The following is a 6,000-nucleotide window of genomic DNA, read 5'->3' on the forward strand; positions in this document are numbered from 1 at the left end:
GTAGGTGAAAAAGGATTACTACCTAGTCTGTGCTAGAGCAAGTGTGAAGGAAGAGCCAATCAGTTAAATTTTCAGCATGAGCATCTGCATCTTAGAAATTACCATATTTTATAAAGTGAGGCCTCATTTGCTGTGTACAGTTTAGACTTAAGAAAGTGATGGGGAAAATGTTAATAATGCAGATTAAATTATAAAGTGTGTCCTTCTCTGAAGAACCAGTTGTTAAACACTTAGCACTACACCACTGGACTCAACATAAGATATGGTTGAACATGGGAGAAGGGCTTTCTTTCAATGTTTGAGAGGGTTAAGTTGGAAAAACTTACTAGGAGCAACATAGAAATCTTAAGCCTACCCTAACACAAATGCATTGAGGTTCTGATTATCATTTGATCAGTTTGTTTTCTAAAAGTATTGCTCGGCCAGGTTAGGAGCCAAATTTCAATTTCAATTAAATTGAATCTATCTTAACTATTCTATTCTTTCTTCCTATTCACAGTATAAGGATTTCTGTGATCTCTGAAGTCCATTTAAACTCTTTGGCCACACTAGTTTTCTTTTTTTTCTTTTTTTTTTTTTTTCCCCTGAGGTTGGGATTAAGTGACTTGCCCAGGGTCACACAGCTAGGAAGTATTAAGTGTCTGAGACCAGATTTTGAACTCGGGTCCTCCTGAATTCAGGGCTGGTGCTCTATCCACTGCGCCACCTAGCTGCCCCCACACTAGTGATTTTCTGTAGCAATTACTATTTAGAAAAACTTTGAACATCCTGCATCTTAAAAACATTTTAGTTACACATTTTGATACTGTATGTTTATATCTGTTTTGTGTTTATAGCAGTACATAATGAAGGCATAAGGCCCATTACAAGGAAGAAGTACTTATAAATCAAGGTTTGAAAATCCTAACTAATTTTCTGTATTACAGATTTTTAAAACTATAGATTTATAGATTTTAAAACAAAGTTAAAGAACTTTGAACACCACTGAGTTGAATACTCTCACCTCATAGATAAGAGAATTTAGGCTCTTTGTAGTCAAAAGTGATTTGTCCAATCATACAAAATTTAGTGTGACCACAGTTGTACAAAGCCTCTTAACTCATCAAACATTCTTCATTTTCAATAAACTCTTCTGCCTTTCTTACTGTCACAGTACTTAGTGAATGCCTGTATTGACAAGGTAGGTGTCAATAACTTCACACTCTATGAACAGTCATTAGGCATTTATAAAGTGCTTACTAAATGCCAGAGACGATGATAAGATTTTAGCTTTCAAGGACCAATTAATAAATAATCAATCTCTAGCCTCAAAAAAAGTATATTCTATCAAGGGAAACAAAATGTGTACACACAAAACATAAACGTTAACACTTGAAAAACATTTCAAATAGAATTACAAATAGAAATTTTATCCATGAGTTTAGTAATTGTTCTTCCTCACTAGAGAAAGCCACATGATTTCAGAATTGGAAAGAAAGTCAAAGGTCAGCATGTTTAAGCTATAACTTAACAAGCATCCTTTCTTCAACATGCCTTAGAAGGGTCCTTCACCCTTGAAGGTGAATTTCTTCACTTCTGAGAAAAAACTATTTCCCTTTTAGATTCTTCACATTTTCAGGAAATATTTTCCTTAGAGGCAATTAGGTGGCTCACAAGGCCTGGAATTAAGAAACTTGTGTTCAAACCTAACCTCAGACAATTACTAGCTGTGTCAACCAGGACAACTCATTTAACTTGTCTGTCTCGGGTTTTTTCAACTATAAAAGGGGGATAATAATAGCATCTATCTTCCTGCATTGTTGTGAGGCTCAAATAAGATATTTGTAAACCACTTAGTAAGGAGCTGGGAATACAGTAGTTAGTAAGTTGTTGTTCATTTTCTTCCTTCCATCAAATCTGTCTCTTTACAACTTCTACTATTGTTCCTAGTTTTGTCTCCTAGGACCAAGCAGAACAAATTTAATTCCTCTTTCATAAAACAGTCCTTGAAAGACTTCAAGACATCTCTCCTGTGCCCAACCACACCTATCCCCTCATTATCATTACCAAGTCAGTCTAAATATTCCAACTTCCTCTAATTAACCCTTAAACCACAAAAATCATTAAGACCTTCATTTTCTTGATCACTCTCCAGCTTCTTAATGATCTCCTTCTAAAATGTAGTCCAGAAATGAGCACATTATTCTGGATGTTGTCCCTGACCAGTATTCTGCTAGGCTATTAGGGTTTCAAGAACAAACAAAAAAAATCAGTTTGTTTCCTTAAGGAAATTACTTTTTTATCAGATGGTACAATACATACACTTATAAAGTATATACGTCAATACTTGGAATATTCAAAACAGAGGTTCAAATAGAAGTTTTGTTGATTCATATCAAGCGTGCAGTTAACTAAAAGCTCAAGGTCTTTTCCAAATGCTCTAGCCATGTTTAACCAGTCTTGTGCTCATGAAATTTGTTTTTTGAACTGCAAGGATGATTTTACATTTATTTTGAGTTTTATCTTGTTAGATTGAGCTCAAGCCTATCAAGATCTTTTTCAGTCCTGATTTGTTTCCTTGTTTCCTGTTATCCATAAATGGGTTAAGCATACCATACCAAACCCAGATTCCTGGTGTACTCTATTAGAGCCCAAAATGATATGGAACATTATTCTTTGGATCTAGCCATTGAATCATTTCTGAATTCTATATCTTTCCATTTGACCACAAAAATAGGATAAGGCACTCTGACAAATGCTTTGCAAAAATCAAAGCAACCCAAGCAGATGGTTTAGCAGATTTGCCTTTTATAAAAGATAAATTGTAAACCACTGAGCCTCAGAAGAAGGCAGGACTTAGCCACCATTACCCAGCACTGGAAATCAATCAGCAGAACTGCCCCAGGGTCCCAAAATTAAATCCCCAAGGAATTATCATGGCTAAGTTTCAGAACTATCATACCTAGGAAAAGATATTGCAAGCACCCAGAAAAAAAACAATATAAATACCTAGGAGCCACAATTAGGATTACCCAGGACCTAGCAGCTTCCACCTTAAAGGATGGAAGGGGCTGGAATATAATATTCTGAAAGGCAAAGGAACTTGGATTACAGCCAAGAATAAGCTATCAAGCTAAAATGAGCATTATCTTTCAGGGAAGAAGATGGACATTCAATGATATAGGTGAATTTCACCTGTTTCTGATGAAAAGACCAGAACTGAACAAAAAAATTTGATCTCTAAACACAGAACTCAAGAGAAGCATAAAAAGGTAAAAAACAAAGAACTCTTGAGAATTATATTTCTGTATATTATATTTCTAAGTATATTTAGAGAATGTGGGCATAATTTGATTTTATTATGATATGAAAAAATAGAGGTGAAAAGGGGATCATACTGGAAGAAAAGGAAAAAAGGTAAAATAAGGGAAATCACATCTCATGAAGAGGCAAAGAAAACCTATTATAATTGAGGGAAAGAAGAGAGGAAGATGAGCTTTGTGTGACTCTTACTCTCATCAGATTTGGCTCTAACAGAAAAGAAACAAAGAAATTTGTCTCACCTTATAGGAAGGAGGAGGGAAAGGGGGGAAAGAAAGGAAAAGACTAATAGAAGGGAAAACAGAAGAATTAGGGGAAAGGTGTAAAAAAGGGGAGAGAACTGTTAGTGGGAGGTGGTCATCAAAACAAAATACGGGGGAGGAGGGAAGACAGATAGGAAAGAGAAAAACATGATCTAGGGTAAATAAAACGGCAGGTAATACAGAATTAGTTATTTTAACCGTGAATGTGAATAGGACTAACTCCCCCATAAAACTGAAGCAGATGGCAGACTGGATTAAACACCAGAATCCTACGATAGGTTGTCTACAAGAAACACATTTAAAGTATAGTGACACATACAGAGTGAAGGTAAAGGACCGGAGCAGAATATATTATACTTCAGGTGAAGAGAATGTAAGCCTCTAGAAAGTGAGCAGTCTTTGCTTTTGTATTTATCTCCAGAATTCAGGTATTTATTATTAATGTAATAATGCTGCTTTAAAGGGCCGTATTGAAAACCAGGAACTAGAGAGAGAATCTCTTTCTCCCCTTTTTTTTCTGTCTTTTTATGCCCTGATGAAGATCAGCATCCTCCCACTTGCCTCTACCCAATGTAGGGTTTTATTTTCTCAGGAACAGTGGGGATCAAATGAGAAAGAAATGGGGTCATCAAAGAGATACACTCTTGACATATAAGTGGAGGAAAAAAATAAAATTATGTTAAAAAAAAAAACCTCTTTCTATAGAACCACCCAAACTTACCATTCTACTAATTCTGCAAATATATATATATATATATACATACATATACATTTATATATATTTATATATTTAATATATTTATATATATAATATATATTTTTATATTTATATATATGTATATTATATATATTTATATATGTATGTATGTATATGTGTATATATATATAAAGTAAGCTGACAAGACGGAATTGAAGGGCAGGAAGATCTTTGTATCCTCAGTTCCTGATACATAGCAGGTACTTTATTTGTGGATTAACCTGTTGGTTTTTGATAACACCATAGAGGTTTTTTAAATTACTGCTTTTTAACAATTCACAGAATATAGAGCTAGAGTTGTATGGGAACTATCTATTTTTTCTATTCAAACTATTTTACAGATGAGGAAACCAAAGTTAAGGGAAATTAAAGCACTTGTGTAGTATCACAAAGGGAATATAAGAGAGGGGATTTTAACCCAGATCCTGAGAGCCAGAGCTCTTTCCACTGTCAACCCAGAAGTAGAGTTAGTAAAATTAATGATGGCATCCTATTTTAGAGCTTTCAAAAATAAAATAAAATACTATGGATTGAACTATGCCATTATAAAATTTTAAAAATATTTAAATTGAGTCCAATTTGGTACCATTTAAATAGCCTACTTATAGCATTAAAATAGCCATTTTCTCCCATATTTCTCTTTTTCCTAGGGACTTTTAAGACTAATCTTTTAAATCAGACTTCAGGCCACCAGGTTGAACATCGTGAAAGGTTCACATCAGGGGCCTTCATCGGCCTCAGCTGATGGCCCTAAGTCGGATGGAAGCCCATCCACTGCTCATGCTCACTCCTACTCACTCTGGCTGCCAGGGCACCTCTATATGTCACACGGCTGCCAGAGAAGCAGCTGCAAGAAAGGCTCAGAGGAAGGGGAGAGCTTAGGGGGCCGTGGGTGGGGGCGGGGTGGAGAGGAAGAAAGGGAATTTCCAAGGGGTTAGTTAGCCATTGGGGGCTTCACGGGGCGAGCTCATCCAAGTCCAACTGCACCAGGCAACTTTAAAAAATGACCTTCCTCTCTCATCCCCTCCCAAAGCACCTACTTTGCTGTGCGAACACATGACCACGGCACACAGTAAATAAGAGCTGCTTCCCTCCGAGCTGCCAATCCCCAGCAGAAAGCACTTGCCTGACCAGAGACCACTAAGCTCTGCCTCTCCTCCGAGCAGCCAGCAACAACCTCGACTCCTCATAGCTTCACCAGGCTCAAACAAGCTCATATAGAAGTAGCCAGGGGCGGGAGGGTAAATTATTTGGGCCTGCCCATTGGCAGGCCGAGCTATCACTCCGGCCCCCCGGCTGGCTCTCCGAGACAACAGCCCCAGCCCAGGCAAGTGGGACGGGCTCCAAGACACTGGCCAGAGGCCTGTAGTGTTTCCAAGCCTCCAGGATAGGAAGTAACCTTTTCATTGGCCTTCTGCAGAGACTGGCACTTGCAAGAGCCAGTAGGCTGTGTGATGAGACACCTGGTATGTCTCCCAGTCCAGTGAAAACGGAGAAGCTGGAAAGCTTAGCGGGGCCACTGGGGAAAAAACACAAACCCTGTGGCCTGGTAATTAATCAAGGATGCTCCATCTGTAACTCCGAGCCTTGGAAGCAGGATTCGAGTAGTAAGAAGGAAATGATCTTAGTGCAATAGGAGGAGCTAGCATTAACACGGGGATGAGTCTCTTATAAACAGTC

General features: G+C 37.6%; 1 protein-coding gene across 2 annotated transcripts in view; it reads right to left on the bottom strand.

Annotated features, from left to right (window-relative positions):
• Positions 1-5,659, bottom strand: part of BPGM (bisphosphoglycerate mutase) — a 50,959-nt gene extending 45,300 nt beyond the window's left edge. The window contains exon 1 of one of the 2 annotated variants that reach the window (XM_074267873.1): positions 5,447-5,659. The gene's annotated coding sequence lies outside the window, so the exon portion shown is untranslated. Of the gene's footprint in view, positions 1-5,360 lie in introns of both variants that reach the window. The other variant, XM_074267874.1, reaches the window with a different exon arrangement.
• Positions 5,660-6,000: the final 341 nt, after the last annotated feature.

Source organism: Sminthopsis crassicaudata, chromosome 5 (genome assembly GCF_048593235.1).
Source record: "Sminthopsis crassicaudata isolate SCR6 chromosome 5, ASM4859323v1, whole genome shotgun sequence".
NCBI classification, from domain to species: domain Eukaryota; kingdom Metazoa; phylum Chordata; class Mammalia; order Dasyuromorphia; family Dasyuridae; genus Sminthopsis; species Sminthopsis crassicaudata.